Source organism: Stenella coeruleoalba, assembly GCF_951394435.1.
Source record: "Stenella coeruleoalba genome assembly, chromosome: 17".
In the NCBI taxonomy this organism is placed as follows: Eukaryota; Metazoa; Chordata; class Mammalia; order Artiodactyla; family Delphinidae; genus Stenella; species Stenella coeruleoalba.
In genome coordinates this window covers 1,676,908-1,692,365 of record NC_137163.1, presented here as the reverse complement: position 1 = coordinate 1,692,365, position 15,458 = coordinate 1,676,908, and the positions used below count along the sequence as shown (strand labels likewise).

At 57.9% G+C, this 15,458-nt stretch overlaps 1 protein-coding gene across 8 annotated transcripts in view; it reads right to left on the bottom strand.

Moving 5' to 3' along the window:
* Window positions 1–14,850, bottom strand: part of TSNARE1 (t-SNARE domain containing 1) — a 77,151-nt gene extending 62,301 nt beyond the window's left edge. For 7 of the 8 annotated variants that reach the window (XR_013824513.1, XM_079901488.1, XM_079901493.1 and 4 more), the window contains exon 1: window positions 14,620–14,850. The gene's annotated coding sequence lies outside the window, so the exon portion shown is untranslated. Of the gene's footprint in view, window positions 1–12,651; window positions 12,764–14,619 lie in introns of all 8 variants that reach the window. The other variant, XM_079901489.1, reaches the window with a different exon arrangement.
* Between the last annotated feature and the right edge of the window lie 608 nt (window positions 14,851–15,458).

Below are 15,458 nucleotides of genomic sequence, written 5' to 3'. Positions count from 1 at the left end.
AAGGCACCACGCCCTGCACCCCAAGAGCTCTGCTCCAGGAGCCAGACAGGAAGCACTCGGAAGCCAGAAGCATTACAAAATAAAAGCCAGAAAGCTAAAACAACCAAAACAGCAGCAATAAACAATTAAATGCATCCCGTTAGGTGTCTAAACAGGGCGTGATGAAGTGACTTTAAATAGGGTTAAATATATCCCGTTAGGTGTCTAAACAGGGCGTGATGAAGCGACTTTAAATAGGGTTAAACGCATCCCGTTAGGTATCTAAACAGGGCGTGATGAAGTGACTTTAAATAGGGTTAAATATATCCCGTTAGGTGTCTAAACAGGGCGTGATGAAGCGACTTTAAATAGGGTTAAACGCATCCCGTTAGGTATCTAAACAGGGCGTGATGAAGTGACTTTAAATAGGGTTAAATATATCCCGTTAGGTGTCTAAACAGGGCGTGATGAAGCGACTTTAAATAGGGTTAAACGCATCCCATTAGGTGTCTAAACAGGGTGTGATGAAGCGACCTTAAATAGGGTTAAATACATCCCGTTAGGCGTCTAAACAGGGTGTGATGAAGCAACTTTAAATAGTGCTAAAAGTATATACTCAGTCGTGGGCGGAAAATGCTCACACGTGACGCCAAGGTGAAAAATGATGCTACAAACACAAGACACACAGTTACCCTGAGGAGTGCGTGTCCTGGCCACAGGGACGGAGGAACCGCCACTCAGGAGAACTGCTCAGCAGATTCTTATAAAGACACATCTACCTCCGCCAGGGTCACCCCACTCCTGGGCACCTGGTCATCATCACCCACCCTGAGAGTAGCCCAGACGCACACCAACAGGAGAGGGAACACGCCGGGACCCTCCCTCTGCTCAGGCTGCTGACGTGAGCTACACACGCAGGGCTCGCAGAATCCTCATGTCGAGCACGAGAAGCCAGAACAGAGGCCCCCCATTGCCCCCGCCCCCGGTGGTCGCGTTCACGCGACAGTGGGAAGAGGCACGAGGAACCTCCAGGGATCACATCCCAGACCCACGGCACACGTGCACGGACCAAAGACTGGAAGGAAACGCATCACCAGGGCCTTGAAAACACGGTGAGGTGGGGAGGCAGCCACCACAGAGGAACACGCGGTGCCAGACCCCGTCCACGTGAGACGTCAGAACACACAAATCCACAGAGACAGGACGTGGCCCGGGCTGCCAGGGGGAATCAGAAGTGGGAATGGGGAGTGACCGCCATGGGTACGGGGTTCCTGTGCAGGTGTGGAAAAGTTCTGGAATTAGGCCTTGGTAATGGTTGCACAACATGGCAAATGGGTTAAAAATCACTAAACTGTACTCTGTAACGGGTGAGCTGTACGGTGTGTGAATCACATCCCATGGCGATTACCAAGCTGCTCAGAGCGCCGTGGCTGGTGGCGGGTCACCGGAGGCTGCGGGCAGATACACTGCACTCGGGACCCAGGGCGTGCTCGGGGTGTGAGCCAGGGGCCCCCGAAGCTCTTGGCCAGGCATACACGTCACTTTTACAATCAGGAAAAATACATGTGGTCACTTAACCCAGCAAGCAAACATGCTAGCGCTGATGGGCTGGACGCACAGGCCAGCGGTGGCACTCCACCAGGCCAGGGCTGCATTTTGGCCATGGCCCCCGGGGTGGACCAGTGCACAGCAGGTCCTCAGGTAGTTTGCTGGCTGATGGACCCACGGCACGCCAACAACCCACACGGGCCACCTGGTGCCCTGGGAGCTGCCCGGGGAAACCACCTGAGACAGCCCACACCTGCAGAGCACACGGCCGGGAGTGACCGACGCATCCACGTCCTGCCCGGCCAGCCTCGGCAAGTGGACACACCCCATTTGGTTTAGGATCATTCTGTTAACTTATGCAGCTTGGTGAAGGCTGAAGACCCAACCAGTCCACTGAGGAGACTTCATCCCCGGCCAGAGCCTAGCCCAGGAGGGACCCAGCCTGACCCCTGATTCGGTCGCAATTGGGTCGGGCCAGGTCACATGGTGACCCCTGACCCTGGCCACACACCAGCCCGCACCCTGGGATACCCTGGCCCCTCACCTCCCAGCTAAGAGACCATGGATGAGAATGCAGCCTCCTGCCTCCCTGCACCGGCAACAAGGAGACAGCTGCCACAGACCTACTTCTCCAGTGGCTGGGGAGTCAATGAGTTAAGACACGTAAGCGCTTCGAAAGCACCAGGCGTGTTCGGCGCTCCATCCGTGTGCTAGCCATGCGCCACCACCCCAACAGGGGACCCTGAGGCACAGAGCCTGGCTCGGGCCGCCTCTCCCCACGCACGCACCTGGGCCAGACCCCAGGGGCCCCTCGCACGGGTGCCTGTGTGCGCAAAGGCAGAGGAGGGGCCAGGGGCTGCAGTGGCATGCGGTGGAGTGTTGCTATAGCAACTTGGACTCCTCGTCAAACAGAGCGCCAGCCAGGCGCCCCAGGCACCCCGAGAATGATGCCCAGAATGGCCACGGAGAAGCAGGACTGCCGACAGCACCAAAGGGCGGTTGGGATGCCAGCCACTCATGCCCTTCTCCCATCCCACCTGCCACACCACCCCTCCCCCACCCCCACGCCCCTCCCCGAAAAGGCCACGGGAGGCCCGGCTTCAGGGCCTAGCTCTGCCCACCGCCCTGCCGCCTGCCCGTCAGCCAGGCCCTCTCCCAGGATGGTGGCAGCCAAGGAGCAAGACTGTGCCTGAGTCACGAGGGCGGGGCCCACAGCACAGCCGCACACGGCCAGGACCCAGCTCCCCTTCAGACCCCAAGACTCCCCGGGCCGTGGGGTGGAGAAGGATCACGGCCTGAAGCCGGAGCTGGAGGCCCCGACCTCCCGGGCGCGGCCCACGCAGGCGGGAAGCCAGCCCACTTCAGCAGGCAGCCCGGCTCTCCAGGGACAGGCTACCCAGCGGGCCCTGGACTCACAGCCCGTGGTCACCACTTAACTGTGGGGAAGGAACCTTCGTTGTCACACTCCATGGACAGGAAACTGAGGCTCAGAGAGGTGAGGAACTTGCCCAGGAAGCCCAGCTGATCCGAGGCCAAGGTGGGAACCAGACCCAGGTCTGTCTCTGGGCAAAGCCAGTGCTGTCCCCACCCCACATGGCCACGGCCCCGCCAGAGCGGCGGCAGCAGCAGGCCGCAGCTCAGGCCACACCAGGCTCACAGTCCAGCTCTCCCAACAGGGGCCAGCGAGGCAAGCACGGCCACGGTCATCCGACGAGACAGCAGAAGCCCCAGGACTCTCCCCCGGCCCTTCGTGGGGAGCCACAGGGCGGAGGGGCTGCCACACAGCTGCCACGTCCTAAGAACAGGCTGGCTGAGGGCGCTGCTGAGCCCAGCGGTCGCGGGGAAAGGGGGCAGGCACAAACCTGAAGCCTCAATCCTAAGGGCACAGGCTTCATGACCCCCACACCCAGAGCTCCTTCTCCCTGCCTCGCCCCCCCTCACCCCCACCCAGGCAGACAGGCGCATACTGACTACCGCTACGGAGGGCAGCCAGTGCCGAACGCTGGGGGCCCCGTGGGGAAGCCCCGTGCAGAGGGAGCGGGGAGACAGGGGGCCTAGTGCGCTGAGATCTGGGCCTTCTTCTGAGCCACCGTCACCACCTGAGTGTCCAGGGTGCAGCTGCATCCCAGTCTCACCACCACATCACACCACCCCGCCAGGAGCAGCGTGACCGGACAGTGTCACCACACCACCCTGGCCACCGGAAAACCTCCACTGCCATCCCCACCCCTCGGTACCGCCCCCCCCAGTGGCAGCATCGCCAGGCCAACCCTCAGCAGCAGCCCTGTCCTCCTATGAGCCACCGGCCCCACTGCCACCCCCCAGGTCATCGCCACCTCCTCCCTCGCAGAGGACAGCATGATGAGGGCCAAGGAGGCAGGGGCTGCTGGACAGCTTGTTGTCTGCCGCTTTAATGAGGAGGGCAAGACCTCTCCTGCAGGAGACGGGGTGGCGGCAGGAAGACGCGGGGTCCCCCTTTCTACAGATGGCAGAGGTAAGCCACAAGTGTCACTGCTCAGAGTGACAGGCAGGAGGCGTGGGCTGGACCCCCAAAGCCCACGCTCTTTGCCCCGGACCTGAAAGTGCAGACCCAGCTGGAGGGGCCCCTGGGGAAAGGAGAGCTTGCCCTCAGCCCCAAACCCACAGTAGCACCCTGCAGCCCCTGCCCTGACTGCCCACCAACCCGCTGGTATTGATGCCAGGGCAGGCCAGTGGCTCAGACCCGAGGGCAGCCCTGGGCCTCCAGCCCTGCCCCAAGGCCTGCAGGGAGGAGGTGTCCGTTGGCAGGATGGGCTGCAGGGATGGAGGCCCCGCCCTAGGAGCTGTCCGCGGTGCTGAGAACAACGGGCCCAGAGACAGCCGGCTGGCCGTCACTTAACGGCACTGAGTTTAACTTCTCCAGTCAAAGAAAAAAAGATTCTCAGATTGGATCACAAAGCAAATCCAACCTCATGCTTATGGAACAGACAGACACCCACGAAGGAACGCAGGAGGGGACGGGCAGAAGGATGGAGAAGGCGCGCCAGGCAAACCAAGAGGGAGGGCAGCGCACCATGATCCCGAAGTCAGGCCGCGTGGAGACGAAACAAAGGACGCAATTCCGAATAAAAACGATAGTTGTACCACAGACGCCAGCAGTCACAGGAGACACAGGAGGAAGGGGCAGAAACAGACCTACGGCAGGACTGCAATTCCCTTCTCTCAGTCCACGACAGAGCAGGCAAACAAAAACTATGACCTATGTGACCCACGACACGATCAGGTGGTGAAACTGACTGACACACACGTCAACTGCTGTTCACCCAAAAGAGAGAACAGATCTCCTTTTCAAGTGCCTGTGGAACAATGGTGAAAACTGACTCCGTGTTAGAACCACAAGAAAAACCACATAAAACCCAAAAAGTTCGACAGAGAATAGTCAACATTCTCTGATCAACATGCAATTAAGGGCTTCCCTGGTGGCGCAGTGGTTGAGAGTCCGCCTGCCGATGGAGGGGACACGGGTTCGTGCCCCGGTCTGGGAGGATCCCACATGCCGCGGAGCGGCTGGGCCCGTGAGCCATGGCCGCTGAGCCTGCGCATCCGGAGCCTGTGCTCTGCAATGGGAGAGGCCACAAGAGTGAGAGGCCCGCGTACCACAAAAAAAAAAAAAAAAAAAAATTAAAAGAGAGGTTACAACTGTACACATGGACAGTGGAACAGCTTACAGGCAAACAAACGTAATCAATCTTGAGAAAGAACAATAAAGTTGGACGCATCACCCATCCTGATTTCAACATATACTACAAAGTGACAGTCACTGAAACAGTATGCTACTGGCATAAGACGAGCACACAGACCAATGGCACAGAATAGGGAGCCCAGAAAGAAATCGACACAGTCACTGGATCTGCCAAGGGTGCCAAGAACACAGAGCGGGGAGAGGACAGTCTCCGCAACAAATGATGCCAGGAAACTGAAGCTGAACCTGCAAGAGAATGAACTTGGACCCTATGTTACACCACGCACACAAGTCAACTCAAAATCAATTAAGGACTTAAAACACGAGACCCAAACTGTAAAACTCCTAGAGGAAAGCACAGGGGAGAGGCTCACAGCACTGGGCTTGGCAGTGACTCCATGGGTATGATGCCAAAAGCACAAAGTAACAGAAACAAGAAACAGCTAAGTGGGACTACATCAAACTACAAAGCTGCCGCAAAGCAAAGGAAGTAGTCATCGAGCGAAAAGGCACCTACGGAGCGGGAGACCTTCCTCGCCTCACAATGGGGCTGCACCCTGACAAACCCACGGTAAACTGAAGGTAAGTCGAAAATGCATTTAAAACACTGAACCTACCGAAGGTAACAGCTTAGCCTGGCCTTCCTGAAACGTGCTCAGAACACGCACATTAGCCTACAAGTGGGCAAAACCATCTAGCACAAAGCCTATTTTACACTAAAGTGTGGACTATCTCATGTGACTGATTGAACACTGTACTGAAATTGAATACAGAATAGCTGTCTGGGCACCGGCTGGTCACCCTCGTGACCTCGGGGCTGATGGGGAGCTGTGGTTGCCACTGCCCAGCATCACAAGAGTATCCACCCCACATCTCTGGTCCAGGAAAAGATCAAAATTCAAAATTCGAATCATGGTTTCTACTGAATGTGTATCACTTTCACACCATGAAACGTCAAAAAAACTGTAAAATCGTTAAGAGGAACCATGCTAAGTATACGACTGTGTGCATCTTATAAGGGGTTAATCTCCAAATCATATAAGGAACTCCTACAATTCAATAGCTTAAGAAAACTAATATATTACCCAATTATAAAACGGGCTAAGGACTTGAATAGACATGTTTCCAAGAAAGACATACCAATGGCCAAGAGGCACATGAAAAGATGTTCAACGTAAGTAATCATCAGAGAGATGCAAATCGAAACCACAATGAGATGTCATCTCACACCTGTCAGAATGGGTATTATCAAAAAAAGAAGAAAAGAGGGAGAGAGAGAATAAGCGCTGGCAAGGATGTGGAGAAACTGGAACCCTGTACACTGACCGTGGGAACACGAAACGGCACAGCCGCTATGGAAAACGGTATGAAGCTTCCTCAAAAATTAAAAATAGAACTACCATGTGATCCAGCAGTACCGCTTCTGAGCATTTATTCCAAAGAATTAAAATCAGGATCTCCAAGGTACTCTGTGCCCCATGTTCACTGCAGTGTTATTCACAACAGCCAAGATATGGAAACAACCGAAGCATCTGTCTGCAGATGCATGGGTAAAGGAGACGCAGCATATCCATATAATGGATATCATTCAGCCTTTAAAAAGGAAATTCTGCAGTGCGTGACAACACGGATGGACCTTGAGGACATTATGCAAAGTGAAATAAGCCAGTCACAGAAGGACAGACACTGCATGGCTCCGCCTATACGAGGGATCTATAACATAGTCCAGTTCAGAGAACTACCGAGTGGAACGGTGGCTGCCAGGTGCTGGGGCAGGGGACGTGCAGAGCTGCTAATCAGCACGCACAAGCAACATGATGGGGCTCCAGAGCGCGCGTGGGCAACGCCGCGCCTGGTCGACAGCACGCGGCACTTGCACTGTGCACGCAGTCCTGTACTGTGCACTTCAATCTGCGAAGGGGGCAGGTCTCACGTGAAGGGCTGTTACCAGGATAAATACATTATTTTAAAATTTAAGTACAGATGGCCGTTTAGGGCATGACTAAGCTAGAACCTAAAGCCGGTGGGGGAAGAAACGGGTTCTTTAATAACTCGGACAGGACTACTAGTAGACCATCTGGGAAAAAATTAAGGTCAGACTCGTACCTCACACCACACACCAGGACAAAAGACAAATGAATAAAAACTTTAAAAGGAAATCAACGAAAATGAGAAGAAAACACAGGACTTCTTTTTAAACTTGAAGAAAAGAAGCATTCGTTAACTACGACTCAAAATCCAAACACCACATGTGAAAGTTGACGGATCTGACTACACGAAAGGACAACAAAAGGCAGCAGCAAATGCCCTGCATTCATCTGACGTTCAAAGAACTCATCTCCATAATCTACAGGGAAAAAGCAACAACGCAGTTTTTAAAACATGGACCATGTCAAGGAACAGAAAGCTCACAACTAAAACACAAACGGCTCTTTGATACATAAAACGATACCATCATCCATCAGAAAGGAAATGCAGATGTGTCCCCGCTCTGAAGCCTGATCACACTCAGCATGCGAGCAGCTGGGGGATGGGCGCGACAGCTTTCCATGGGTATGTGGACCAGTGCCTCCCCTTCGGAGGGGGGCTGGCAGGGTGTGTCCTCATGAGGAAAGTCTGAGTCTTCTGACCCAGCACCTGCACTCAGAGCATACATCCTACATACATGCATCAAATGACATACGAAGAGGTCATTCATTCTGTAATAGGCAAAGACTGAAAATAACCTAAATTTCTATCAACAAAAGACTACATTAAATCGATTCTGACATACCCATACTCGAAATATTCTGCAGTTGTCAACGAGAAAAAGAGAAGCTCTCTGTACTAATATAGGAAGACCTCCAGGACGTTTTGGTTAGTGGGGGGAAAAATTAAAACCAAGGTGGAGAAGAAATTTATAACATGACTTGTGACAGAAAAAGGAAAAATATCAAAGTGTAGATTTGTATGTGGTAGATAATCGCATTCTTACGTATCTGGAAGGATAGATAAGAGACCAAGAGCAGGGTCACATGTGGAGACAAGGACCGGGCCGGCTGGGATGGGGAGACTTTCAACTTTCTACTGGACGCTTCCTCGTGTGTTTCTACTTTTGAACCATACACACTACTCAAAAAGTGCAAGAGCACTGGAACGGGTAAACCGTGGTCCGTTCACACCATGGAACAGGACTTGGTGATCAACACAAACAAACTACAGGTACATGTGCCAACCCTGAGAAACCTCCGGGGAATCACACCAGATGAAAAGAGCCAGTCCCCAAGGGCTACACACTGTATGATTCTATTTGTAGAACATTCTTGAAATGACATAAGAAAAAAGGAGGACAGACTGGGGCCTCCCAGGAGTTCAGGAGGGTGAAGGTAGCAGGGAGGGGGGTGTGGCTACAAAAGGGCAACCAGGTGACAGCGACAGCCTGCATTCTGACTGCACCCATTGCTGGTATCCTGGGTGTGACACGGTGCTACAGCTCTGTGAGACGCTACCTTTAGGGAAACTGGGTGAAGGTACACAGGAAGGCTCAGAATCAGTTCTTACAGTTGTACATGTGAACACACAATGTCTCAAAATATAAAGTTTAACAATTAAAAAAACAAAAACCAAAGACACTGGGCTGTCAATCTCCATGCCCAAGGTCACCAAGTGGCCAGAGCAGAGAACACATCCAGCCTGATCTGCTTCCCAAGTGCCTGCCTCCTGGGACATGGGGGCCACAAGGGAGATGACCCCACAGGGCTCAACCTCTGTCTGAGCACAGGGCAATCCTTCAAGGAAAAGGGGAAGCCCGGCGAGGAAGGGTGTCCTTCCCAATGCACAAAGCTGACTCTGTGGTTTTAAGCTGCTGGCACCTGGGGGATACTTGTTACCGCAGCAAGACCTACCCTACACCATTAAGACTTCTGTCCATCCAATCACATCCATGCCTGCACCTGCTGCCTGACTTCACTCCTGCCCACCTGGCCCTCCTGGCCCATAAGACAGAACCCCGCCTGCTGCCTGTGGGGCCCCCCTCCACGGGCCTCCAGCCCCTCCTGCAGGTGGGCAGCGGCACACGCTGCCAGACGGAAGAGGCAGGGCAAGGCTGCACCCCACAGCAGCAGGCGGCTCTGGCCCCTGCCTCCCCAGGTGTAGAATGAGGGCTGAACCAGCTTTAGAGCTTTTCCCAGCTACAGAATCCTTCCTTCAAACACAATCATCCTCAGAAGGTCCAGGTGAAATGGATGAGATCAGAGCTGCTCTGGCTAAAGGAAGAGGATGCTGCCAGCTGGGGTGACTAGAGCCCCTCCAGTTCCGGGGACCCCCTCAAGCCACTGGTCCAGCAGCTCTCCACAACCCTGGGTCGGTAACGCTGTGGGGCAGAGTGGGAAAGCCCAGGTTCTAGGGCTGGACACGCCAGGTCCTACGCCCAGCCTGCTCTGCACTTCGTGGCCTTGGGAAAACAGGCATCACCTCGTGAGGTCTAAGAGGAAATGACTGCCCCGCTTCCCTGCTCTGACCAGTGGCACCAAAACCACCACATCCTCCACTCGGAGCTGCGGCCCCGCTCCTCAGGGTCCCTACAGCATGTTCCACGTGCCACCCACCTGCAGGGCCCTAGAAGACTCATCCCCACACAGCTCCGCCCCCTGCAAGCTACAACCCACCCTCTGCAAGCTGCCGTCTCCCTTCTGCTCCGAGGAGCCAGGACACACATGTGAAGCACCTGCTCACGGCCGGCCCACCTTAGATGCAGGTGGCCCCTGGCACGGCAGATGCCCAGAAACCAGCTGAAAGAGCTGAGAAATACCCCTTTCCAATAGCTAGCTTGTGCTTACATGAGCATTTATCGAGCACCTACTGTGCGCTCTTCCTGTGCTGGGCCACAGAGACAGACAGGGTCCTGGCCCTGGAGAGTACACGGGGAGCCCGACACCAAATGACCACAAGGAAACGAGGAAGCAGCCACGCAAGGCTTTCCATCAGTCTGCAGCCCCTCCCCTGCCCTGGGCCAGGCCCCCGAGGACGGGCCAGGCTTCCACACGGCCGCACAGACCTGAGCCTTGACCGGTCGGAGGACGTCCCCTGGGGCGCTGGCGCCCGGCCATTCCAGCCAGAGGGGCAGCCAAGCTGATCCCAGAGGGCAGCCTTGGGCAGCCGAGAAATCGGCCCAGCAGGTTGACCAGAGGCTGGGGAGACATTCAGGTCACACCGTGAGAGCTGCAAAGGCCAAGTGCGGAGGCGGCCCGATGCTGCAGATGGGCGCCCTGAGACAGGTCAGCCGGGGAAACACGCCAGCGCGGCCCCCGGGCCAGAGGAGCCAGGACACTGAGAGGGGATTACGGGGTCCAGGCTGGAGGCTGCGGACCAGCCAGACGTCCGCCCTGTGACTGAAGGCTTTCCGGACCCTGGACCCGGAAGACACAGAACTGACTCACCTCCCAAGCCCAGGCCCGTCTCCCACCTGCCCAGGCTCATTAGCACCCTGGCTGTGGGCGAGGCCGTAGCGGGGAAGGAGGGCAGACCCGAGGCGGGGATCCAGCTCCTCGGTGGTACCGCCACCGAAAGCCTGTGCTGAGAGGGCAGCCAGGCCCGGGAAGGGGGCTGCTGTGCCGAGTTCACGTGGGAGAGGTTGATTCCGGGCTGCCGGTGTAAAACTGTGTCCCTTTCCGAATACTTGGCAGGAACAGATCATGGCTCCCGGTGGAGGGCAGCCAGCCAGCGGTGTCTGGGGCGGAAGGCGGGGGGGCTGCCCCTGGCCGGCTCTGTCTGGCGCCGACTCCCTGAACAGAGCTCTGATGCCCCTGCCATCCCCCGGGGTGCCTGCCCCCCGTCTTCCCCAGAAAACATCCCACCGCCCCCCTTCCCCACCACCCCGCACCCCTAACACCCAGCTTCCTAGTTGGTGCAGGCGCAGCCTGTGACCCCGCGACCACATCCAGGGTCTGGCTCGGGCAACAGTAGGACAGACGTGGACAGACAGGTGCCCGAGCATGGCACCTGGTCCCAAAGCCCTAAGGACCTGACTCCTTTCCACAGGTCCCAGAGAGGAGCCATGGCCAATGGTGGGCTCACTGTAACCCCCTTTCATCCGGCCACACTGGGAACAAGAATTCCAAGTTCCAGCCCAGCCGCGACCCCCCGCCCCCGACGAGAGATACCACACTTCCAGAGCTGGACTCCCTGACGCCCTCGACCCGTGCCAGGCACTCCTTTAGAACATCAGTTCAATACGGAGGGAAAGTCAGGATAAAGTCTTTATTAGTATAATCATCACCACTACCAAAGTCGTTCTCCAACTCAAAAGGCATCCTCTGGGGCGGTGGCATCTTCCAATCTGGTCCTCGCAGGAAGCAGCAGAGCAGGAAGGCTGGGCGGGCGGGGCAGCAGAGCTGGGCGGGCTCTGGAGCCAGAGTGCTGGAGGCAAATCCTGGCCGCTCACTTACGCGCCTGTGACTCCGGGTAAGTTACTCAGCCCGGAAAGTGTCCTGATCTTAGGAATATGAGGAACCTAGCAGGTGCTAGGTCCATAAACGGTGCTGACTATCACGATGATGATACAAAAGGCTGACGATGGCCAGTTCTCCTGGGTTCCCGCTAACCCACCTCAAACGCAGGCCAGAGAGCAGTCTCTGGAGCCGGAGGGCTGCTCAGAAGAGGAGCAGCTGCACCAGCCTCCCGGGCACCCCCTGACTCCACAGCGCCTCCCAGAGCTTCAGCGCCTGTGATGGCGCGGATGCCACCACCTCCCGGTGGCTGCGGGATCAGAAAGGACAGAGGGCGGGGACGTGCTAATGAGGAACGTGACTCAGGACCCCACAGCTGAGACTCAGCCACGCTGTGTCCGCAGGATTTCACTGTTCGTACCAGGATGCTGACGCAGTCAGGGCTGGGTCCCCATCCTTCCCATGGGGGACATCAAGAGGCAGAAAATGAGACAGTCTTCCATCAACCCACGTAAAGAAAACAATAAAACTTTATCGACTGGGAGCTCCGAGATGGGGGCTCACAGGGTCAGCACGACTGCCTGGTCTGCTCTCCTGCGTCCACCTCGGGGCGGGCTGCCCTCTCCTGGAGGCGGGAGCGCAGGGCTGCTGGGACTGTGTGCAGCCTGCCGCGCCGGTTCCCAGGAAGACCCTGCTCTCCCCAGCCAGCAATCACGCCAGGGAAAGGTCCACGGCACTGCTACCACCATCGTGGACCCAGCCACACGATACGGAGCCCAGGGGCCGACAGCCTGGACTCTGCGGGCTGGGAGGGGGCGCACACCTCTAGCCACAGACCCCTCGTGTGGTCCGGCCCAGACCCCAGACGTCAGACCCCTGGTCCCTGCTCCCCACAGCCCTGTCTCGGCTGCTCTTCAAGTGACTCTCAGCGCGGCACAGGCTGGCCCTCCTGGGACCAGCACCAAATCCACGCCTCACCTGCCTCCCTCGGGTCTGCCGCTGTTCATTCCCGCTTCACTTAGTCTCATGTCACCCACTCCTCCATTCAGGGGTCCAGCAAACACTTAGCAGCCAGGCGGTGCTGAACGTTCTGGCAGAAAACAGAGGAATCCGAGAGGCAGCCTACCTTCACAGCCCAGCAAGTCCGTCATTACAGACATGGCACAGATCACAATTCAAAGAACAGAAAGAATGACGGCTGGACTGAGCCACCCAGGTTAAATTCCATTTGTAGCAAATAACACAATCAAAACAAACCCAACAGCCACAGATATGCCTGGGCGCATTAAAAAAATCTAAGCCTTGGCCAACAGTTTGCTTCTCCCAAACACTAGTCCAAACACTAGTCAGAGCAACGAAACTCTCAGTAACACAGAAAGGTGCTGTGTGCTGTGAGCCGTGGTCATAAACGTGGGTGAACCGACCCAGGAGAGGAAGGGGACAGGAAAGCGTCCAAAGAGAACCGGAGTACAAGGCATTCCAAGTGGAAGGCACAGACATGAGAAAAGACATGGGCTGTGCAGGAAACAAGGGCTTGTGCACTGGCAGGGCACACGAAGCAAGTGGGTGGAAGGTGTGGCTGGAGCAGTAGGCAGGAACAGGGTCCCGAACAGGGTCCCGACCTTCACCTTGCAGGAGGGAACTTAAGGACTCCTATCTGCCCATGAGCCCCCAAACCCCTAGATGGCAGTGCCCGTGTATAGGTGCCCACCTCAGGGCCCTGCAGAGGAGCGCCCGGAGAAGGTAGCCTGGATACAGTCAGAGCAATCAAAGGAGGAGAGAAATGTGCAGGTGGCCCAGGAAGCTCCGCCTCCTCCAGGAAGCCTTCTCGGACTGCCACTCTCCCACAGCTACTGCAGTCACAACTGGGCTCCTGCACTGTCCTGGGCAGGCTGCGCCGGTTTCTACCGAGGACCTACAACATATGAGGCTGACCACTCAGAAGTACCATTTTAATAGGCTGAAGCCCTCCAATACTGACATACTTCACCTGGACCTCACCCTGACACTGTCCACCCTGGGGCTATAGTGAGGAACAGTCCCAATCCCTGCCTCCTGGGGACCCAAGATAAAGCGGAAAACAAGCAAACAAGCGACAGTGACAAAACATGAAGTGCTGAGAAGGAAAAGAGAAAGGACCTGAACCAGGGTACTGGTAGGAGAGGGCGGTCAGCAAAGTGGGCTGTGACCTGCCGTAAAGATGGTGAGCTGCCATCCCACCAGGAACTAAGACAAGGGCAGGAAGAGGGTGGGTGAGGAAGAGGCCAGGTGTGGCTGCAATGGCAGCAGGCCCATCTAGTCCAGCAGCTCGACCCAAAGAATTTTCTGCCATGACCGGAGTGTTCCATGCCTGCGCCGCGCTGGCTAGTGGCCGCCACACTGGACGGCGCACAAACAGCCCAGAGGGCAGAGGAGGAGTGAAACGTGAGTCTCCCAACAGGAAGCCCCTGGAGGGCTTCCGTGGGGGCAGCACAGATCAGAGGCACGTGGAAGCTGGACGGGAGGGAGGGCCCCTACCCTCCGTGCCCCAGAGGCACGTTTTAAGCCAAACGTAGAGAAAAGGCCGAAAGGAGCGGAGAGGAGGCACATCGTGTCCGGCTCTCCCTCAAGGGCTGCCTCCCGCTCGCTGGTGATGAGCAGCGTCCCTGGCGCCCAACACGTGTGCACCCGGGCCTCGGTGCGAGCGCTCCGCCCCCGAGACCCTGCCCCTCCCACGACCCTGCCCCTCGGCCCCGCCCCTCCCATGGCGGTCCCGCCCCTCCCGGAGGCCCTCCCGCCGCGCGGGCCCCGCCCCACCCCGCCCCCGACCACCCCGGGCCCCGCGCGCCCCTCCCGGCCCCGGCCTCCGCCGCCCCCGCCTCCGGCCTCGCCCCCTCCCAGCCAAGCCAGCCTCCCCCCGCCGGCCCGCCCCCGCCGGCCCGGCACCACCGCACGCCGCTGCCTCACCTGGGCTTCGGTGGCTCCCGGGCGCGTTCCGTGCTTTCTCGGAGGGAGGGGCGGTACGGGGGGCGGAGCCGGCACCCAAACATCACGTGACGGCCTCTCTCGCGCCGGCGAGGGCCTCGAGGCCGCCCCCCTTCCGCCCCGTCGGCCCCGACGCCTCGCGCCAGCCAATGGCCGCCGAGCCGCGGACGAGCTGAGGACGGCGTGAGCCCTGGGACTACAAGTCCCAGAGTGCCCCGCGCGGGCGGCGGAAACGGCCTGGGACGGCGGCCGGAGGGGGCCAGAAAGCCTGCGCCCGGCGGGAGTCCCCCCGCGGCTACCCAGGGCCGCGGCCCTCGAGGGCCACCGAGGGCGCGCCGTCCCGGCCTGCCGGGCTGGGCCGAGCCGTTCCCGCCGCCTTACCGGGCCTGTAGGTGGCCGGCTTACTCGCACCCCCGATCCTCAGTACCCCCATCTGTGGAACGGGGGTGACAGACGCGGAGTGCGCGGTCCCCGCCTCAGAGGCCCGACCGGATCTCAGGGGTCTGAGAGGCCGAGCCGCGGCGGCGCAGTGGCCGTGCGGGCCCCGGACTCGGGTCCGGAGGGCACAAGGGCCAGCGCCCGGGTCTAGGGCGGCCGCTGAGCACTGCCGGGAGGGGCCGTGCCCTGCGGACCCCACGCCTTGGTCCGTGCCAGCGGGGGAGTAGACGGGATCGTCACCACACCCCAAAGCCTTTCCGCGGAGGGCCCTCAGGGGACGGGTCTGCAGAGAGCGGGCTCTGAGGGTGCTCCGGCCACGCCCCACCCTCAGCGGGCGCGGGTGTGGAGGAAAGGAGGGGAAAGCGAAGTACACCTCCTCCCCG